Here is a 23,241-nt window from a genome sequence, read left to right on the forward strand (position 1 = left end):
TCATTTATCCTAGCGAGCTTGTAATCTCAGTCCATATTTTAGTCTGTTCGTTTCTTGTTTATTTTTCACTTAAAAAACGGAGTTGATACATTCTTGCATTTTACTGAGAGCACAAATTAGACCCATTATAAAAATTTCTTTTGTGTTTTATAGCAGCTTCTTTCAAGTGCTTGCTATTTCCTTGAATCATGTAGGTCAAAGGGGGAAAAGGTGAATGAAAGAAGGCTTTAGGTGTCTGATGTGAGCAACTGGGTGAATGACGACACCATTTGAACATTCCACGCTGGATATGTTACATTTGAGATGTCTCTTAGATAATCTTCTGGTGATATATGAAGTATGAAACTCACGAGGGAGCTTGAGGGTGGAGAAGTGAATGTAGTGATTACCTATATACGGGTCCTACTGAAAACTTTAGGACCCTTGAGTTTACAAAAGACCCAGTCCTGAGAAACGCCAACACTGACATTTTGGGGAGAGCAGGAAGAGTGTGCCAAGAAGCAGAGAAGGGGTCGATTATGTAGGGGGAAAAATAGGATATCACATGTGACAGCATCCAGGACGGGAAAGGGGTGGAAGCTACTCCTACTGGTTTAGTTGTGGCGTTAAATGAGCCATGTAGGGAATCTGGATCTTCTGGAGTAGGTTCAATTCACCCAAATATAAAACGCACGCTAACTGGATGGGATAGAGTGAACGGCCGTCCAGTGAACCCTGGAATATGAGGGGAAAATGAACCTGTCTCCTCTCTAGCATCCCTCATTCACCCTGTGAGAAGAGGCAGCCTGATGGCATTAGACCAGACGGTGGGACAGCCGTGCTATGTGTTTGGGAGACTTGGCGGTGTGTGGAAACGTCTGGTTCTGGAGCACCGCATTGCTCACCCATTCCAGCTCATTTAAGTAGACCAGGAAGTTATTGAGAACTCAGAGACTCAGGTTTGGAGTCTCTGCGGTCAGGAAAACCCCCAAAATTATATCCCCCAGGACTCGTCACAGAGACGGTCCCACGATGGCCGGACACGCCTCGCCCCTGTTCCCCGGTTCGCACCAAAAACTGTGACCGGGGACACCGCTGTGAAGTCCTCTGACATTCCAGATTCTGAAAGCTTGATATTTCTCTTCCTGGCTCCCTCTCCCTTTCCAATAAAACGGATTCTGGGCTGCATCCTTGCTTGTCTCGTGTTTGTCATTGAAATCTCTGGAGGTGGGTCGGGTTCACTTCCTTGAGCCCTAATTGCGGGGGAGGCCAGGCTCCCCGGTTTCTGTCTCACACAGATAGGTCCCACCACGTGGCACATTCCCCAAAGTATAGGAAAAGGATTCAAACGATGCCACAAAGGCACAAATGAGACCAACCGCGGAAGCCGAGCAGATCCCAGTCGTGTCGTCTGAAAGCCTCAGAAATGAGGAAACAGAAAATAAGTCCTGACACAGCGTTGCAATCATTCTGTGTTGTCTTCCCTCATGGCATTTCGAACACCCACCGTCTTAAAAAGAAACGAAGAAGCAAGGAAAAAAAAATCTGATTTCTCAAAGTTCATTTTGAAACATGAGAATAACTAGTAAGTAAGCAAGCTCCTTACGTTTTCTAACTTGCTCTCCCTGTCTTTTATTCTCTCTATTTAATTCTTTCAAATGTCACTGTCTGGAATAGACTATGAGGCCGTGGTTGGAATGGTTTGATTTTCCGGGGAGCTGTCCTGTGAAGCAGGGAGGGTATTGGCTTTGAGTGGGGGGGGGGGGGGCGGGCGCAGGTGAATGCCGTGCTCCACACTGTGTGATGTTTCCAAGCTCCATGATATGCAGATATAGGTTATGCTGTATGAGGGCTGTATGTTCCGCAGAACATATCCAGAATGGGTAAGCATTTCTTGAACTATAAATAGGTGTTGCGTAAAGGAGCTTTGTGATGAAGGAAAATTGCAAAGTGCTGGCTTAAAGTAAAACAAGGCTATTACAGTACCAGTGACCGTATCTTCTTCAAAGCAAATTTTTTTTTACATTTATTTATTTCTGATAGAGACAGAGCGCGAATGGGGGAGGGGCAGAGAGAGAGGGAGACACAGAATCTGAAGCAGGCTCCAGGCTCTGAGCTGTCAGCACAGGGCCCGACGCGGGGCTCGAACTCACAAACCGCGAGACCATGACCTGAGCCGAAGTCGGACGCTTAACCAACTGAGCCACCCAGGTACCCCAACCATGGACCATATTTTCTTGTGCTGCACTTTTTTTAACTGGAGGAAACAGCGCCTCCTTTCTTTCTTTCTTTCTTTTTTTTTTTTTTTTAAGTTTATCTATCTATTTTGAGAGAGAGAGAGAGAGACCGAGCAAGCAAGAGAGGGGCAGAGAGAGAGGGAGAGAGAGAATTCCAATCAGACTCCGCACTGTCAGTGGTCAGAGCCCAATGTGGGTCTCGAACTCACAAACCGTGAGTTCGTGACCTGAGCTAAAATCAAGAGTCGGACGCTTAACCGACTGAGCCACGCAGGTACCCCTCTATGCGGTACCTTCTTTCCCCCCATAATGTGGTCGTTCCATAACTGGAGGCTTATACCTCTCTCTCCCCTTCTCCATTTTGCCCATCCCCCCACTCCCCCTCCCTTCTGGAAATCATCAGTTTGTTTTTCTGTATATCGGTCTGACTTTGCTTGGGTTTGTTTATACATTTGTTTTGTCTTTAATCTCTGCACATGAGTGAAATCATATGGTATCTTTGCCTTTTTCAGTCTGATTTATTTTACTTAGCATAATACCCGCTAGGTCCATGCATGTTGTCGCAAATGGCAAGATTTCATCCCTTCTTATGGCTATGTAATAGACCATTATTTATAGACAAATGGCAGCTATGTTGGTGATAAGCACAGCATAACTTATAGAAAGGTTGAATCATTATGTCGGACACCGGAAACTAATATGTGTATTAACTATACTCAAAGAATAGGGGCGCCTGGGTGGCTCAGTCCTTTAAGCGTCTGACTTGGGCTCAGGTCACGATCTCCCGGCTCGTGAGTTTGAGCCCTGGGTCGGGCTCTGTGCTGACAGCTTGAAGCCCGGATTCTGTGTCTCCCCCTCTCTCTGGGCTCGGGCTCTGTCTCTCTCTCTCTCTCAAAAATAAATAAGCATTAAACAATTTTTAATTAATGTAACTTTTCTGTCATGAAAAAGCAATCCACTTTTATTGGGATTACATAATTGGGATTTACGTAAATAGAAGGCTGATCCAAAGCATCCACAACCTTACCATTTGCGGACCACTGGTAACGCTTGGATGCATTTTCTTCCAGAACTTTAAAAAATGCACATATATATTTATAATTGCCAAAGTATGGGATTATGCCTTTATTTATTTTGTGCCCTGATTTTTTTTTCACTGAATAATACATGATAACAGACTTTCATTTCCAAACCACACACCTACAGGGTTATTTTTAATGTAATGTGGGTGTATTGTAATTTATGTAATCAGCTTCTTAGTGTTGGACATTTAAGTTTGTCTACAGTATCACTATGGAAGCCTTACGTTATTAAAAATAATGCTGTGATGAATATTCCTCTGTCTACCTCTTTATAGTCTCCCTTAATACATCTTAGGGAAGTTAATTGAACTCTCTCATGCTTCAGGTTTCTCATCTGGAAGATGGGACTTTCAATAGTATCTGTCTCATGGGGATGTTATAAGGATTATCATAAATCTTCTATGTTACGTTTAGATCATCGCCCGTGATCTATCACCCAAGAGGTGTTGGCAATTATGGCTGTACTGCCCTTCTCTATAACCTGTAATCTGACCCAGCTGTACTCATTATTGCCTGTATTCCTCTGGTTTTTCAGATGCTGGTCAGGGCTCCCCCAGCAGTCATCTTCCATGATAAACATGGAAGTCCAAGTGGTAAGTCCAAGTACATCCAAGGTCTCCAGGAGCCTTAGGAGGAGGGTCTGGGGGTTGTAATTGTCTTGGAGTGTACCTTGCACCCCCACGTGAGTCAGCAAGGGCTGAGCCAACAGGAGAACACCCCAATTAGTCTTTGGCCCAACAACCTACAGGTTTCTGAACAAGATACCCTGCTAAGGGTGAGCATTGGTGGGTGCCCTGCCTGCTTTAGCCTTTCCATCTTTATAAAAGAAGGAAGAAGGTAGGTTTGTAAAATACTTACCTCCATTGGTGCACATTGCTTTTTATTACCACAATTGAAAAACAGTTGGGGTATGGGGTATGGGGACTGTTTTACCCTTAAATCCTAGAAGTTTCCTGTGTTTGGTCTGGAACCTTTTCCTGTGAACTATCAGAGTGGTGTCTGGGAGGTCACAGCAATTCTGATTCTGGTTAGATTTGCTCTGTTGGAAACAAGTTGGAGGCGAGGGCCCAGGCTGGCTCTAGAAGCTGCTGTTGAGGGTGGGAAAGACTCTTATCCACAGTCCTGGGTAGACTTGTCAGAAGTTTGGTGCTTTGATGGCTCCTCCGGTGTCCCAGAGGTCTCTGATGACCCCCTTCCCACCCCCGAGGGGCATTAGTTTTCCTCGGGACCTCAGATTCTTTCTGTAGATTTAGTTTCACCATATGGAGATATTTGGATGGCTCTTTGAGTCTTTGAAAGACTTGGCTCTAAATCACTTCAATACCAGTCTGTTCTGTCTGGACCTGACTTTTCAAGCTACTGTCCACCAACCCCAAACGGCTCATGGTAAGTCCCTCCTGTGGGAACAGAGGACCTTGCTCCTTCCTGCCCACGTGTGGGGGTCATCCTGGCCCTGCTCCTTGTAGCCAGGAACTCTGTTCTGTGCATGTACACTTAGCAGTAGAAACAGAACAGTCTTAGCCAATGACTCAAGTCTCCTTGGATGCTCCTTCTCATTCCGCTTCTGTGTGTATGGTGGCTTTGTGCCTTTCTCCCACTGTAGACAGGGCCAGATGCCCACACATGAGCCAATAATTGTTGACTGGGGGGCCAACAGTAACAAACATGGCAATATTCTGGGGAATGATGTATGATGGGGACTGGTGGTTGGGATTAGAGGGGGAGTTCCATGAAGAACAGTTCCTTGGAAGATCATCCCTTATTGACCATCATAGTGGGGATAATTTGGTAGGCAGACGAACAGATTTTGGGTATCAGTCAGCAGCTCTTGCTGCAGTGACAACCAACCTAATTCTCAACAGAATAAAACCGAACACTTATCTCCTTCTGACATTAAATGATGGCTGTGAGTTGGCTGTGATTCTAGCGCGCTCTCCCGGGCTCTAGACATCTTCTTATTCCAAGGCTCAGGCTAAAGAGCAGCCTTTCTGTTTCACACTGTTCTCATGGAAGGAGGCAAGGATGCAGGAGGCCAAAATGAACAGAGCAGGCACAGTTAACATTTCTGCTCACGAGGGGCAACCATCATATTTGTCCACATTCTACTGATTGACGGCAGCCATGTGGCCAGCCCGTCAGTGGGGTAGCTTGGGACACACTCATAGTCAAGGGGCAAAGGCTGTGGGTGAAAGATCCTCATCGCTCATTGTGGGGGAAGGGGCAGGTGCTGAGGGTGAATGGGAGTGAGGGCAGGACAACACGTGCAGACTCCTCTTTTAAGGAACTTGGCATTTAAGGAAATGGACGTGTAGTACATTGTGAGGGTGAGTGGTGGGCCAAGTTTTTTTTTTTTTTTTTTTTTTTTTTTTTTTTTTTTTTTAAATAGAGGAGATTTTTCTACATAGAGGCAAAAGGGAAAGCATAGGGAGAATATGATATAATAATTTAATACTTTTAGCCTACATTCTCTGAAAGGCTACTGTGTGTGGTCACTTTATGTTTGCCATCTTATTAGTCTTCAACAGCTTTCATGAAGCAGGTGCTATTACCTTTGTTTTACCAGTGAGGACAGTGAGGCCGATGTTATATAACTTGCTTAGACACAAAGCAAGCAGAATTGGTATTTCAGCCTATTAGATGGACTGTAAAATCTTGCCTTGTTTTTTTTTTTTTTAATGTTAATTTATTTTTGAGAGAGGGAGAGAGAGAACATGAGCAGGGGAGGGGCAGAGAGAGAAGGAGACACAGAATCCAAAGCGGGCTCCAGGCTCGGAGCTATCAGCACAGAGCCCGATGCAGGACTTGAACCCACGAACGGTGAGATCACGACCTGAGCTGAAGTTGGACGCTCAACCGACTGAGCTACCCAGGTGCCCCTCTTGGCTTGTTTTTTATTTGCTAAGTGAAGATGATAGAAACGTGTCCTTCTCCCTACCTCTGTACCCATCCAGGAAATCCGATATGCATGTAGGTAGTACTTTGCATGTCTTGGAGCAGATGGCAAATGTTTGGGGTCACCGAGACGCACAGGGTGAGATCATCCTGCTCACATGGACATTTTGCCCTCTTAACTGATTCCAGGTGTGCTATAAGCAGTGGGCAGCTTCACAGTGAATGCACGGGTGTTGGGTAAGGCTTTCTGCCTCTCTGCTAGATGTGGCTGGGTCAGCCAGAACTCTTGGCAATTGGATCCAGATGTTGCCTTTAACTGGAAAAAGAAGAGTCTACCTCAGCCTCCCTCTGGGTCCAACAGAAGAAGTTTTAGATTTAGTGTACTTCTTGGTGGATTTGCTTGACACATTGCTTTTTATTTAAGGCCAAATGTTCTGAAAACAGAGCCTGCATTGTATTTGCCGAACATGCATAAGAACACAAACAAAACTCATGTTTGCAAGCCCCAAATAAGTACTTCTTATGCCTTAAGTGCCATTTGGAAACCATCCAGTGCCACAGCATGTAAGCTTTGTGAACAATTCTCCATAATTGTTTATGCAAAGGGTGTATATTCACAATTGCATGAATGTCCTTAATTGCCTTTGATTACATGGCACACTGTGTTCTGCCCTCTTGAAATGAGCGTCCTTTATACACCAATGGCTTCCTCATTTTGATATAGGTTCCTGTGGAGTGGGATTTTGTACAATGGGATTTTCTAATTGGAGCTGGGGCAAAAGAAGAGGGAGGAGAAATGGAGGGGGACACCAAATTCTGAACAAATAAAAGAAAAACTCCAGTGTAAATTGTTAACCCCACCGCTCTTCTCCCAAACAGCTCTGCAGGTGGGATAGAATTGGCACCTTGGGCAAGTTCCCTCTGGGTGGTGGAGTTACATGGCTTTCAACAGCACTGGGTGCTTCTTGGAGTCTTGTTGAGTAACTGTGAAGGGCCAACTGTGGGCAAGACAGAAGGTCATGTTGGGGAAGCGCATTTCATAGTCTCCATTCATCTCCACGGTCGCTAATATTCATCCTCACCATCCATGGTGGGGATGAGGTGAACCAGACTTATGAGGAACCCTTGTCATTGGATATGGTGGTTGTCCATATGAGACTGTTTGGATGGGGGCTGGAGAGAATCTCCAGGATCACACAAGTGTTACCCCACGCTAGATGACGAGAGCAATGGGTTGGCTGCTGGCAATTTGTGGTCCTTATCAGAAGGCAGTGGCAAAGACAACAACTTAGCATCTTTACTCAAAGCTCAATGCTGGTGTTACAAGGCTGAGCTGATCCAGGCCCAAGATGTGGCTTGCAAATTCTCCATTTTACCCTCTCTATGGCAGCAGGGTTGTCTTCCTCCTCCTTTCCCCAGGGCTTAATATCATCTCTTAGACAGGGAAAGTTGCTCTATAAGAACACAACTCTACTTTCATGATCTGTGCTCTGGCCATGCTTTTTTGGTTAGTATTTGAGTGTTTGTGGCTTTGGTTTGGGTTATGCATTGGATAAATCCAATCCGGCAATTTGGATTTGGAGGATGAAGCAGTTCAGTGGGTGGGAGTGGAGAGCAGAGATATATGTCATGGTAATAAAGTACCATTTATTGAGTGGTGCACACAAGGAGCCAAACACAGCATTAGGGGCTTCTGAAACACTTTCTCCTCCAATGGATATGCAAGGCACATCTTACGGCATTGTAACCAATGGACAGACTATGGGTCTGAAAGTATCCATAATTTTGCAGACCTTGGAATGCAAGTGTATATACTTGACTCTAGAAGATGTGATTTTTCTAATAGCAGCCCGACTCATTTCGGAATTCGCGGGGTCGATCCCCTGGTCCCATTTCCCCCTGGGTTCCTTCTTTTCCCTGGTCTCCAGTACTCTGTGACAAGTCCTAGTGTGTTTCTGTAGCATAACAAAAACTTGCCTGACAGCAATCATGTATACCGCTGCATTAACTGCTATTGTTTCTACTTCAGAATGCGTTTCAGTAATGGGATTTTGGAGGCTAGTTCCATAGAGTTATTCCCAAAGGAACTTAAAGGAGTCTGAAGGTGCTAGAATAAGGTTTTCCAGCAGTGCTGCTTACAGACTTTTGCTAGACAAAAATGAGGCCAAAGAAGGCAACACTCTCCAAAGGCACTGTGATGTCCCCCCATATCCCTTACATCGGGCTGCTGCACCCATTCTCGCAGCTTCTGTGAATGCTGGCTGCTAATGTTTCACAGCTGGAAAATTGTCTGGGGCTGCAGGAAGCTATCTGGCTGGAAGAGCTATGGAATGGCTAGTACCATTATGGCTAGCTACAGAATAGCAAGTGTAACCTCCTTTGCTTTAAGAAGGGAGACCTCTAGGGTATGGATTTTGCTCGATAGCCCCTCTGTAGATCAGGACGAGGCCAGACTATACCTGAGACCACAACCTGGCTCAGTCTTCTCCCCTTGCCTTATCCTGCTATTTTCCTTCCTTCACAGATTTCTCCTGAGAGTGCTTTTTCCGTGTGTACTTGAATCCTTGTCTCAGGCTGTGCTTCTAGGGACATTGACCTAAGATAGTCTGCTTACCTATTTGGTTCACCCTGAGCATAGACTCTTGAATGCAATAGCTGAGCAATGTCTACATTGTTCTAATAGCCATTCCTAATATGATCCAAAGGAATCATTTAATGGATTGTAGGAGACATTAAAAAGGCCATTTGAGAATAACTGAAACCACTTATAGAATAACAGCCATCTAGACTTTTTGAAAAAGTGAATTCACACATAAGTACATGCAACAGCTATAGAGACTTTTAATGGAGCTCACAAACTAATTTGTAGATAATTACACATATGCTATAATATGTATATACATTATACATATACGTATGTAACATACATATGCTAATTTTGAATTCCCTTTTCACTCAAGCTTTAGTTAGAATCTTTGATCAGGGGGCGCCTGGGTGGCACAGTCGGTTAAGCGTCCGACTTCAGCCAGGTCACGATCTCGCGGTCCGTGAGTTCGAGCCCCGCGTCAGGCTCTGGGTTGATGGCTCAGAGCCTGGATCCTGTTTTGGATTCTGTGTCTCCCTCTCTCTCTGACCCTCCCCTGTTCATGCTCTGTCTCTCTCTGTCCCAAAAATAAATAAACATTGAAAAAAAAAAAAGAATCTTTGATCAGGTAGATTTTTCCAAGAGCATATTCTCTCCCCTTTTTAGAGTTATTTATTTATTTATGTTTTTAATAATCTCCCCACCCACTGTGGGGCTCAAACTCACGACCCTGAGACCAAGAGTCGCATGCTCCTCCGACTGAGCCGGCCAGGCGCTTTGGGCATATTCTCTCTTGTCATCCAGTCTGGACATCCTTTTCTTCCTTTGTCCACTTTTCTTCCTTTGTCCACGTTCTGCTGAGTGTCAATCACTCCTCTTTGCCTACCTCATTTTTGCCTTTTGCAGGAAGGCAAGGGAAGCAGAATTTTCCTATCAGAATGCTGAGTCTTATTCTCTCCTTATATCTTGGTTTGAAGTTTATTTTCAATATTGTCCAATGATTGGAAAACTGCTGAATCCTGATGGTTGGGGACAGTTTCTCTGCGATGGGGGCCTTTGCTATCTGCCCAGAACCAGCAGCCCTGTGTTGCAGCTTTGCAGCTGTGTTTTGCATTACAAGGCTTTCTCTTTCCCCTGAAAGGATCCTGATTGGAGTCTGAGCTGAAATCGGGGCATCACAACAAATCCCATAGAAATTGTTGCAGACTAGGGGTCCGAGTGTTGAGCTACTTCATGTCCGATGTATTTAGAGTAAATGATGTAGGCTGGTGTACATTTTTTGAAGTTGGCAGGTTTCTGAGAACGTCGCCCTTTCATGTTTGGAGGCAGGGTTTCTTCTGGATGTGTCCTTCTGAGTCTCAAAATCCCTGAAGGAGGAGGAGGAGGAGGAGGAGGAGGAGGACAGGAAATTAGTATCGATTCTATTTGCTTTCCTGACCTAGGAAAAGAAGTCTGCTTCGTTGTCATAGGTCTACACGTTCTTTTGAACTTCTAAGCATTATCTATACAAAAATGGCAAAAAAAAAAAAAAAAAAAAAAAAAAAGAACGAAAAAAAGGGCAAACATTGCATTTCCTAGTGCGAGTGACTGGTAGTGGTTACCAGGGATACTGTACTGAGGAGATATTGAAAGGAGGCTTCATCTAAGCTCGTGGTGCAAAGGGAATTTGATTAGCACCATCAGCCTTGGATTATCAGTGATGGGAGTGGCCCAAGGTTTGCCCTCCTACCTCCACACCATCCCGCTGGCAATTTTATACTTCCTGCTTTGTTTTTTAGGTACCTTTTAGAAACATTAGCTCTCTCTCCCGCTAGATTTTCTACTTATTGTGGAAGAGGACTGTATACTTCTCTGTAGTCACCGGGTTAGCTTCTGGCACATAGGAGATTTGAATTGTAACAAACCGTTAACGATCTGTACTAGGTAAACAATATCTATCGACTCCTCGCGCTTCACTGTTCTCTGGACAGGTGAGAATTACTCTTGGAGCTTCTCTTGCCTGTGTAACCCGTAACTGGCAGAAAGTTGCAATTCAAAGAATCACAGGCACGAAACATGGTTTCACAATTAAAACTGAAAAAAAAAAAAAAAAAGGTAAGCGTCCAGTTGACCCGGAAACATTAAACACATACTCATTCGCCAGTGGGGCTTTAACCAATTCTTTTTTCCACTCCAAACAACGATGTGCCAAAGGAAACCACGAACTGAAATGGACTTACAACTCAAAACTGGATCCTTTCATGGAAAACTCATTATGGATTACATCTTTATTGAACACATGTCCACAAACACGCAAAACTTACCAGATGAGGGAACATAGTTCCCCATTAAATGTAAACCCTAGAAGACTTTGCATCATTGCCTCAGAGCAAGGACAAGAGAAGGTATTCAAAGTCCAAACTTCTGAAAGACACAACAGGGGTCACCATTTGAATGAATACTTTTCTTGTTTACTTTTTTAAATTCCTGAAACTTATGATATAACCTATGGGTGACTGTTTTCTGGGGAGTGAATTAGTGGATTAGATTATTATCGCCAAGTCTTGGACATTAGGACTTGGTTTTAATGACTTGTGTGACAGCCATAAGCATTCGATCACCTGTTGGCAAATACAGAAAATATCTAAGGATACTTGTCAAATTCGTGCAACAGGTCAAGAAGCTCAAGACATCGGAAAGATGAGTCTTTAGAATCACACTCTCCAGTGAAGGAACTAACACTACAGTTTTGATATGGGGCGAAAGATACACTTGTTAAGTGCCTACTAGTTGGCAAGGCTTGTGCCGGATACTGCCTGCCTTACAACGATGCAGATACCTACCTGCAAGGTAACTGGAGAGAGCATGAGTCTTTCACCAACATAATTTTCGATTCTTATCAGGCACTGTAATGGACGAATCGTAGGAGCCTGGGGAAGTCGCCCATCTTTTCTGAACCTCAGCTTCATCATCTAATGATGCTGACTTTGAATGTTATTGTATGAACTAGGTGAGATGACGCAGATCTAAAGAGAGTCGGCGACAAAGAGAAACTACTTGAATGAGCCTTGAATGGGAGCTGCTCACTGTTGGGCGATAAAGGACTGTAAGGGGTGGGCTGCTCCCCTTCTTGATTAGGTAGGATGTGTTGGAGTCCTCCAGAGAAACCAGTGCAACCATATACATAAAATAATAATACATATACATATATTTCTGCCAGTGTATACATACATGCATGCATACATGTATGCACTCATATATATACATGCGTGTGTGCGTGTAGGGAGCTGGTTCACATGAGCGTGGGGCTAGCCAAGTCTGAAATCTGTAAGGCAGGCCAGCAAGCAGGAAACCCAGACAGAATTTCTATAGTGATCTTGAGGCAGAATTCCCTTTTCTTATGGCACCCTCAGTCTTTGCTCTTAAGGCTTCAACTGATCTGATGAAGTCCACCCATATTATGGAGGGTAAACTGCTTACGGAAACTCTGTTGATGTAAATGTTAACCTCTCTGCAAAATTGATTTTAAAAATACCTTCTTGGCAACATCGAGACCTGTGTTTAACAAAACGGGTGTCATGGCTTAGCCTCGTTGGCACATAAAACCAGCCATCATAGAGGATGAGAGAGATGAGCTGATCTTGAATTAGAATTTGCAGACTTTACAATGAAAGCTAGTTAAATGATAATAAAAATTACCATCTCAATAATAACAATAGTGACGGTAGTGAACACTGACTGAATTGTATGGACCAGGACACAGTGCCATATGCCTTATTTATATGGATTGTTCAGTCGTGTGGGCCACGCATTTTTATATCACTTCTCCATGTAACTAGGGAATAGCACTCCGACAATCCTCTGTATATGTTTTCAATAGAATATTATTCAGCCATAAAAAGAATAAAGCACTGATATGTTCTACACCGTGGATGAATGTTAAAAACATGCTAAGTGAAAAAAGCCAGGAGCAAAAGATCACAAATTACATGATTCTATTTACATAAAATATGTAGAATGGGTAAATCTGTGGAGACATGAACGGACTGGTGGTTTCCAGGAGCCTGGCAAGGAGGGAAGGGGAATGAATGACTGCTTCATGATGTGGGATTTTCTTTCGAGGTGACAGAAATGTTTTGGACCTTGAGAAAGGAGGTGGTTGTACAGTATCGCATCATGGAATTTTACACTTTAAATTTATTAATTTTAATTACAAAAAATTAAAAAGTACTCTTGTGACAGGAGAAGAAAGAAACTTACAGAGAACACAGATGACATATACCAAATGTTAGGGGTGTCAACGGTATGTGGACTTTCCAATAACTGGGAGATTTCCTTTTCCAATTCTTCTCTTCACCCTCAGGTTCTGATGCTCAACCTCTTCCCCTGCTGGTATGAATGGCGTGTCCCAGGGGACTCCTATGTTCGGGGGACTATTTTCTGTCTGCCATGGCTGTGCTCTATCTCCTCTTGGACCCATACAGCCATCTTTTACCCCAGTCCCTTGGACCTTAAATACAGGAGGGGACCCCACAGTCGTCTCTGGTGAACTGTTATTTTGATTGTCTCCCTCCTCTGGCCAGTCAACTCTTGACCAAGACTCACACCGGTGAGATCTGTGGCCCAGGAGGGCGTGCCAGGAGAGGTGAATCTGAATTTTGTAGCCAGCATCTGTTATCTTTTTTTTTCTTCTTATGGTTTACTCTTCGTCTCTCAAAGCCACTTCTGATCTCTATTACTCTCTCCCATCTTTCGCTTTTCTTCTTCTAACTCATGCCTTCTTCTTGAAGATGCTGTTGTATTACAACCTGGCGAGGCCAGGAAGCTTAGCTGGACGTTCCCAGTAAGGGTGGTTGAGATGGTGTGTGGAGAATGAGAAGGTTGGCATTCAGATTTAGGGGATGACATGAAATGAGCAGTCGAGGTAGAGTGTACCAAAAGAACGTTGAAAGTAAGCCAAGGAACTGTGTCCGTGGTGTTGACTGGATCATCCGTATGGATGTTGGAGTGACCAAGCACAATGACAAGAATCGAGGAGAAAAAAGTCAGGAGGTGGCTACAGGAAGTAGGAGTGGCAGGTGGCACAAGCTTTGGCACGCATCGCAAAGGAGATGTGGTTTTTGAAAGTGAAGAGAGAAGAAAAGTCTACAAGTAGCAATGAGTTGCTGGAAGGACACCTATCTACCTTATTCTCCCTGATAGAGAGAGACTTGAGGGCTGGGAGACAAACACAGCCACCTCCTAAGAGGACTGTAGGAGAAACATGTCCTTGGGTTCAGCCACGTTTCAGTTAGTGCATGGAGCTACAAGAAACTTCACTTGAAAGCTTTCCAATTATATTAAAAGTTCCCTCTACTTTGGCATTTGACACAAAAAATTGAAATGGAATAGTGAACCCATTTTAATGGAGAACAGCAACAATTTTCCCTTAATAGGAAATGTTGATTGAGACATGGACATCCGGGCTCAAGTGCCAATTTGCTTGCTGGACAAATTGCCTGGGGCTCTTTCTATCCATGGCGATCAACCTAAATTAGGGAATTTTCCTAGGGGAGTGTTCGAAAGAGAATTACTCCTCTATGGGTTTGAAGGCGCTTACATACCTATTCAGTTCAGGTTTTCACAGCTGTAAGAATGTGACTTTCCCATCCAAAGAGTATCATTTTATTTCCTGAAGAAATATCAGAATTGAGTAACTTTTACGATATTTTGTTTGGGGGCAACCAGTCTTTTGATTTTGTTTTGCCCTTTTAGGATTGAAGTTGAGCTGACACACAATGTTACGTTAGTTTCAGGTGTGCAATATAGTGATTCAACAACTCTGTGCCTTATGCTATGGTCACCACAAACGTACCTACCATCTGTCACCATACAAGGCTATTACAGCACCATTGACTATATTCCTCATGCTTTTATCCCCATGACTTATTTATTCCACAACCGAAAGCCTGAAAACACCTCCCCCTTCTCCTTCACCCATTTTGCCCATTCTCCCATCCCCTTCCACTCTGGCAACCATCAGTTTGTTCTCTGTGTTTACAGGTCTGTTTCTGCTTTGTTTGTTTGTTTTGTGGTTTAGATCCCGCATATGAGTGAAATCATGCGATATTTGCCCTTTTCCATCTGGTTTGTTTAACTTAGCCTAATACCCTCTAGGTGCATCCATGCTGTCAGAAATCAGCTGGGCTTTTTAAAGGATCGGGTTTAGGTATATTCTTTTCTTTTCAGCATGGCACTTAGGTCCTAGGAAAATGTTGCAAGTTTAGAGAAACCCTGTTGTGAATTGTAAGAACATGACTCAACATCCTGTGGGGAAACAGCCACCGGCTGGACACCTGTTTGTATGACTTGATGGGTTTGTGGCTTGTTGTGCTGGGCCGTGCTCAAGAGCAGAACTGGCGGGCAGTCCTGTGACAGTAGGCTGTGGTTTTTCCATCCGGTCAGCAAAATAGCAGAAGAGGGGGTTGTGATCAGCGGGTCCTAGAGACTAAGTGAGATCATTAGTCCGGAAGTCATGTGGCCCCATGATAACAGTGAAACTTTCTTATTTAGAAAATTATGGGCATTTCTGTGGACAGTATTTTCTTAAGGAAGAAGTTCCTTCAACAGAAGTTACTTACCAAAGGCCACTCAGAACAAAGCCTTGCTTCTGGTGTTCCCATCCCTCCCTGCTCCATTCCAAAGGCCAAAGGGGAGTTGGATGTGGAGCTGAAACCCGATGGAGGTTTTCAACATGGTGCCACGGGAAACTCTACCATCCCTTTCATTTAAAGGAAACCTCAGAGAGTTGGCCGAGTAATGACCTCACTGCTTTATAACAGGAGACGCACTTACACACAAAACAGAAAGAAAATATTTAAGATAGTGCCCCCTTTTGGTGTGAAGGCACATCATGAACAGGAATGAAATGAGATTTGCCCATCATAAAAAAGCTTTTGGTATGGATGGCCTATTTGACAGGCATCATCCTGTCCAGGCCAGGGTTTCAGGCCTTGTAAACTCCCAACAGATGGCAGAAGTTTCCAGAAAACTGACTTGTACGAAAGGTATAGTTTATGGGAGAGTCAGTCAGGGCATGTTTTTTCTTTTGTAGGCGTCATCTCTACCTAAAGAATGAAGTGGCAAGGGTCTCAGGTTTGGGTGAACCTATTTTAAGAAGTAATTTAGAGTCATTGAGGTGCCTGGGTGGCTCAGTCGGTTGAGCATCCGACTCTTGATTTGGGCTCAGGTCATGATCTCACGGTCATAAGATCGATCCCTGTATCGGGCTCCACACTGAGCGTGAAGCTTTCCTTGGGATTCTCTTTCCCTCTCTTTCTACCCTTCCTCCACTCGTGCTCTCTCCCTCTCTCTCTCTCAAAAAATTAAGAAATAATTTAGCGTTATAGAACATTAGAATGACTTGAAAACAACCTTAGTAAAGGCTTAGTAATGGATAGGAAAATGAGGTTCCAGTTTGTTAATGGTAGAACTGGAAAGAGGTTTTTATCTTTCTCTCCTTTCCTCCCTAGTCACCTCATCTTTCCCCATAGTCCAGAATGTTCTTCCTTCTGGCCTGAATATTTATCATCTTAGCTCAAAGTTGAAGCAAATTTAAACACGATGCTATATTTCTGTTTATAGAAACATAGGAAGAGAAGTATTTTAGAAAGTCCAATTGAAGGAAAATTCAAATGGGAACATAACAGTGATTTTATGTCTATGAATACAGCCTTTTTTAAAGGTAGGAAGAGAGAAATCATCAATGATGGCATATGAAATGTTCTTAAATTGTGTGTTAACAATTTTCAGGAAAGAAAACAGAAATGTGATCTGTTTACTGGATTTCAATTCCTATATAACTCTAAACCGTTCTGGAAAAATACACTTTCAGAAACCAATGGCAGGACAGACATTTCTCTGCATTTACTACCCAGGCTATCACATGATTATACCTTTTGGAACAAACAGATTGTATTACAAGTGTGGGCGAGTTCTATCTGAATTGCTGAAAATTGTCATAAAGCTTTATTTTAAAAATACTCATTTTACTTCTTCTGAATATATATCATGTTGTGTATTAACCCCTGGCAAAATGCATAGAGGAGACTCATTGTTAATGATTAATAATTATAATGTATTTATACACTGAACTTGTAGTATGTCTTACATATTTTAGACTATTTTTGGGGAGATTCCAAATTAGTAAAAAAGAGTTAGGTTTTATTGTAAGTGTTCTCATGTTATGATTCCACACTCTTCCTTCATTTGCTACATTAAGTTAAGAAATAGAGGAAATAAGCCTGTTTTTCTAAGCATCTGGCATACATTGTAATTCAGCCAAAGGAGCAGATAATCGATCTTTTCCAAAAAGAGTTACAGCTATTTCAGAACTGTAAGAAGTAAGGAAGGAAAAAGCCCCAACTTCTTGAATTTTCATCTTATTATCACTAGGCAAGCTAACTTTCATACTTCCATGGTTCTATAAAGTGATTTGTGGTACAAATGTAAACCACGGGTTCTTGGCACCCAGAGAATGATGACGAGATACCTATTTTAAAAATTACCTATTATTTGTCATAATTATTGATCAGTTCTTATGAGGTTATGGGTCAACAGATAGAGAAATGAAGGCTTGGGCATTGGAAAAAAATAACCCTTTAGCTTGGGTGACTCTGTAATGGGTCAGGGAGGGACCTTCGCAAAACCAGAACATTGTGATCCTTTGAGGGATCACAGTAAACCAACAGTAGCAAGCCCTCTACAAGTCAGCTTAAATGTTGGCATAACAGATTCTAAAGAGACAAGGGAGCAGAAGAGCATCTTCGAGTTCTGGAAAGGAGGTCCCAGGAGTAAGTGTGTTGTAAATACAAATTATTCTAGTCAACTTGGCTGTGATGTTGCCTTTGGGTGATAGGAATATCAGGTCCTGGGATTTGCCACAGTCTCCTCTTTCCCCTGCTTTTCTGTGCCTTGTACAACCTTGGGACTATAATTTATATTACCGTGTGAATTTGCCTGTGTGGGAAAATGTATCCACCCGTGACTATGAATATGAATATTTTTTTTAGCAGTCATCACTTATGGAATGCCTATCACGGTGCCAGGAGTGTGGTAAGCGTTTCGTACATATTATACTAATTTCTCCCACACCAGCCTTATGAGCTAGTATTTTTACTGTCCCCATTTCACAAAGGAGGACGTCAAGGTTCAGAAGTGTTAAGTCACTGCCCGCGGCCCCACTCTTATAAGCAGCAGAGCTGAGAGATTGGCTTAGTCTTTGAAGAGCGAAGGCATTCCTGGTGCTCTGATTTTTCATTTACCTAGTTTCTCTCTCAGATGCTCATGAGGTTGATTAGTCTGAGGAAGCCCATGAGAGACTGACCAACTCAGGAGACCAGGACAAAGCTGAGTTTCTTGGATCTGAAAAGCTGAGACCGGGGGTCTGGATAGGTGGTCCCCCCAAGCTCTCTACCCGCTTCAGCCTCCATCTTTACCAGAAAAGATCCCAACCTTGCGTTCTGTCTCTAGCTTTCACATCACAAACCTCCAGAAGGGAGCTATGGAAGTCAAGGAAGAAAATCACTACAGGAGTGTGTTTGTAGTTTCCCGATAGCAAGTGGCAAGTGGTTTGGGGAAATTCTGTAAGAAAAAAAAAATGTGGTTTGTCCCTAAATCCACAAAAGCTCCAAGTTTACAGTAATACTATTTACTTTCAGAGATTTGATAAGCCACGCCACAAAGACTAAGAACAGATTTTTTTAGCTGATAATGGCAGGACAAGTTTTTTTTTTTTTTTTTTTTTTTTTTTTAATTGGTGTAGAGAGGACACACAGCATTACATGTTTCCAGGGCAAGTTCTCGAGAGAAGTTCCTAACATCCAGGCTGTCTGTATGTAATGGATATAAGTATAGGCAGGTTATTTTGAGTGATAAAGCACTGGTCAAAGGTTCTGGATTGTCAGCCTTCAGGTTTGAAAGTACCCTGTTTAGCTGCAAGGAAATTTGAATGGCTTCTCCTCTGTCTGGGGGCACGCTGGTTCTGTTCTAGGAGCACGAGTCCCTGGAAGGATGCGTGTCCTGCCTTGCAATTTTCCAAGCTTTGTGTTTTTGCTGGTGAATGATCGGCTCAGCCAATTGCTTGGTCTGAGGCTAAATTATTTTTTCCGCTCCCCCCCCCCCTGAGTGGTGTTTGGCATACAAAATGCCCCTAATAGATTCTGATTGAAAGAATGAGACACCAGAAGTTTCAGAAGAACGGAGAAAATGGACGAAAGGAAGTAATGTGAGAACTGAAGGTGAAACATTTATTGGGCTGAACAAAGGCACACGTTTTCAGAGTGCATTTTCCTCCATGGTGCTAAGGAAGATAAATTTAATCTTGTCCAAGTCTGGTGAAATTTTATAACCTTAAGAGGAAAGGGAAAATCTTCAAACCTTCCAGACAGGAAAAAAAAAAAAAAAAAAAAAAAAAAACAACCTAAAAAGGAATTAAAAAAAAAATAGACGGCCATTAGGCTTTACACTAAATGTTAAGAGACAAATTATTATAAAAGTCATTATTGGGACAAGTAGTGAAATTTAAATAAGATCTGATGGTTAGATAATAGAAGTACGTCAATGTTAAAATTCTTGACCTCAGTAATAGTACAGCTGTGATAGAAGTATGCATCGTTGATTTTAGGAAATATACACTGAAATATTCAGGAATGAAGGAGCATTCTGTCTATAATTTACTTTCAAGTGGATGACAAATACAGGGATGAGATAAATGAACAAATATAGCAAAATTAGTGAACACACGTAAAGCATATGTAGGAGTTCTTTGTGCTGTTGTTGTAAACTTTTTCTAAGCGTAAAATATTATCAGAGTCAAAAGTTAACAAATTTCTGAGTGGAAGAAAATATATATTTTTTTCTTTAAACGTTTATTTTTGAGAGAGAGAGAGAGAGTGTGTGAGCTAGGGAGGAGCAGAGAGGGAGACAGAATCCAAAGCAGGCTCTAAGGCTCTGAGCTGTCAGCACAGAGCCAGAGGCAGGGCTTGAACCCACGAGCTGTGAGATCACGACCTGAGCCAAAGTCGGACACTTAACCGACTGAGCCACCCAGGTGCCCCTGGAAGAAAATATTTTGAACTCAAAATGCTAGAGTCGGAAACAAATATCAATTCTGAGAAAAAAACGAAAATATTGTTACCTGTGCAAAAAGAAATAACATTTACCAATCTCAGTGGGATATTTAGTGACATTAGGTCAAGAAATGACAAAAATATCCAAGACTAAAACTATACAACACTACACAACATTGATGCAAGAAATCAAAGATGACACATATCCACAAACATATTCCCAGTTTGTGGATTAGAAGACTCAACGTAGCAAATAAGTCAGTTGTCTTGAAATTAATATGCAGGTTTAATGAAATTCTTATCAAAATCCCTAAAGATTTTTGGTAGATGTAGACAAGATTATTCTAAAGTCTGTATGAGTAAAACGTAGGGTAGCCAAAACACTTTTGAAAAAGCAGCATAAAATGGAAGGAATCAGTTGAGCCACTTCCAAGACTTACTAAACAACTACAATATCAAGGGATAGACACAGAGATCGGTGGAACAGAACAGAGAACCCAGAACTAGAACCATACAAATATACCCCACTGCCTCTCTCTTTTTTTTGACAAACGTACGGAAGCAACTCAATGGAAGGAAGGGAGACCAACAAATGGTGCTGGAGCATTTGAACTTCAACTGTACGAAACATGGACCTCAATGTAGGTCTCACATTTTATATAAATGTGAACTGAAAATGGAACATGCAAAATTACAGAAGTTTCAGAAAAAACATAAAAGGAGATCCTAGGGATCCAAGGATGGGCAGAGAGTTCTTAGATTTGATATCAAAATCATGATCCAGGTGAAGGAAGAATTGACACATCAGATGTCATCAAAATTTAAAGCTTTGCTTGTGAAGGGCAAGGGTGAAGGGGATGAAAAGATAAGCTACAGAGTGGGACAAAGTATTTGCAAATCACAATCCAATAAAAGACTAGTATTTAAAACATATAAGAATCTCTCAAAACTCAACGGTAAGAAAGCAGACAATTCATTCAGAATATGGACAATAGACATGAGGGGAAACTTCTCAGAGGAGGATATACAGGTGGCAAATAGATCCACAAAGAGATGTTCAACATCTTTCGCTATTAGGAAAATGCCAGTAAAACCCACAATGAAACATCGCTGGACACCTGTTGGGATGACTAAAATAAAAAAGTAGTGACCACACCAAATGCTGATGAAGATGTGGAGAAACTACCACTCATACGTGGTGGGTGGGAATGTAAAATGCTACCACCGCTCTGGGAAACAATTTGGCGGTTTCTTAAAAAAATGAAAAATGCAGCCCCCATATGACCCAGCAGTTGCACTCCTGGGAATTTATCCCGGAGAGATAAAGACTTCCAGTCGCAGCAAAGTCAGTTCATGGATGTTTACAGAAGCGTCACTCGCAGTGGCCCATCACTAGGAACAATTCAGTTGTCTTATCCCTGGATGAATGGCAAGCACACTGTGGTATGTCCATTCCCTAGAGCACTACTCAGCAACAAAAAGGAACAAACTATTGACACACGCAACAGCCTGGATGAATCTCCGGAGGGTTATGCTGAGCGCAGAAAACCAATCCCAAAAGGTTACACGCTCTATGATTCCATTTCTATCATGTTATCCAGATGACAAATTATAGAAATGGGCAATGCATTAGCTAGGAGTTAAGGTGGAGACGGGGGCTGGAGGGTGAAAGGGCAACATTCCAGTTGTGATATCGTGCTATGGTTTTGGAAGATGTTACCACAGGGGGGGAAACTGGGTAAAGGGTGCACAGGGTTTCTCTGTATTATTACTTCCAACTGCATGTGAATATTCAATTACCTCAAAATAAAAAAGTTTAATTAAAAAACCGACCAAAAAGTAACACTGGACATTTTAGCTAGGCTAATCTAAGTTGCCTTTCATCAGGTGGAGTGCATTTACATTCTTTCCAGTTTTGGCTATTGTAAATAGCACTTCCGTAAACATCCACGTACATAGCCCCAGAGGTATTCGTTCAAATGAAATAGAAGTTAGTTCCTCATTCATGTATCAGTCCCAGGTGGGTTCTTCCCCATGATAATTCAGGGACCTGTTCCTTCTGTTTTGTGGACCTTGGGTCGCCATGTCCAGAGGTTGGGTCGCCATGTCCAGAGTCACCCTGGTAGAAGGAGAAAGAATGTGTGTCAGTGGCTCACTGTCTCTGGTAACCCCTGACCTAGAAGTGGTTCACATCCTTGCTTATGCTCTGGCAAAGATGGCCGCATCTAATTCCAAAGGGTACTGGGAAATGTAGTTGTTTCGTAAACTATGTAGCTTCTGAGATGCGGCTATGCATGGGGTGAATAGATGTTAAGGGACAGGTGTCTGCTTGACATCTAAAAAAGCTCAAGCAATTTGGAAGTATAAAAATGAGGAAGATGGATGTCTTGGCATTGTTGTTCTCGCCTCCTGCCCCCAGAGGTCACCACGATTAACGGTTTGTAATATTTCTTGGGACTTTTACTAGGTTTACGTAACCAGAGATAAACAGACCCTCTCAGAGACACTCACCAAAATGAGTGCATGCTTTACACAGCATAAGGGAACTTTCTCTTTTCACGTACCAATATTTCTTTTGTTCTCCGTTTCTTCTCTCACCCCTGTAAGAGGACACACACACACACATGCACATTTCGTTTTTTTTAATGCCTGCGTTATATTTCATAGTAGGGTGGTACTGTATTGTTTATTTATATTACTCTAGAACCATTCCCCTTTGCCCCATATATAGACAGTTTGCAATTTTACACTATTATAAGTAGCAGTGAAACAACTTTGGGCAAAAAGTTGTCTCTCTGGTTAGTATTTTTCTGTTTATGAGGTTCAGAAATAGAACTCCTGAGTCCGAGATCACTGGGTTTAAGGACTACGAGTGTCACTTTTTTTTTTTTTTCCCACTCTTGACTCTTTTTTGGATGCCTTCGGTTTCTTGTCAGCTAAGTTTTCCTCTGCAAAGGTTGACCAAGTCAACTGAGTCAACACAGTCAAGGTTTATTCCTGGATCTGGTGTGAATTTCGTTGTTTACTTCTTGGAGTTTGCAGTTCTCACATTGGTGGAAAAACAGACGCGGGACCCTGTCTCATTCTTGGACGATTGCAATTTTCCATCCCCAGAGGAAAATGGATGGGGTGGAGGGGGAGAGTCGTCAATGAAAGACAGGTCCCTGGGCCGGTCATCCCTGCCTGTTCTCAAGGGTGGCTGGGATCCTTGGTACGTGCGGTTCATGCCTCCTGACTTAACCGAGTTTCGCAGAACGTCGCAATTCCTTCCTGGGTGACACTTCTCTTGGCTTAGCAGGTGCAGACACTACATCTTTTCCTTGGGTTTCTGGCTTTGCTCAGCTCCAGTTCCTACTTTTGGGATGAGTAAGATATCGCTT

At 42.7% G+C, this 23,241-nt stretch overlaps 1 long non-coding RNA gene across 1 annotated transcript in view; it reads left to right on the plus strand.

Annotated features, from left to right (window-relative positions):
• The first annotated feature begins 1,361 nt into the window (after positions 1-1,361).
• Positions 1,362-23,241, plus strand: part of LOC123575837 — a 46,216-nt gene continuing 24,336 nt past the window's right edge. Inside the window, exon 1 of the long non-coding RNA XR_006701027.1 lies at positions 1,362-1,564. This is a non-coding gene — a long non-coding RNA (uncharacterized LOC123575837). The remainder of the gene's footprint in view (positions 1,565-23,241) is intronic.

This window comes from Leopardus geoffroyi, chromosome C2 (assembly GCF_018350155.1).
Source record: "Leopardus geoffroyi isolate Oge1 chromosome C2, O.geoffroyi_Oge1_pat1.0, whole genome shotgun sequence".
In the NCBI taxonomy this organism is placed as follows: Eukaryota; Metazoa; Chordata; class Mammalia; order Carnivora; family Felidae; genus Leopardus; species Leopardus geoffroyi.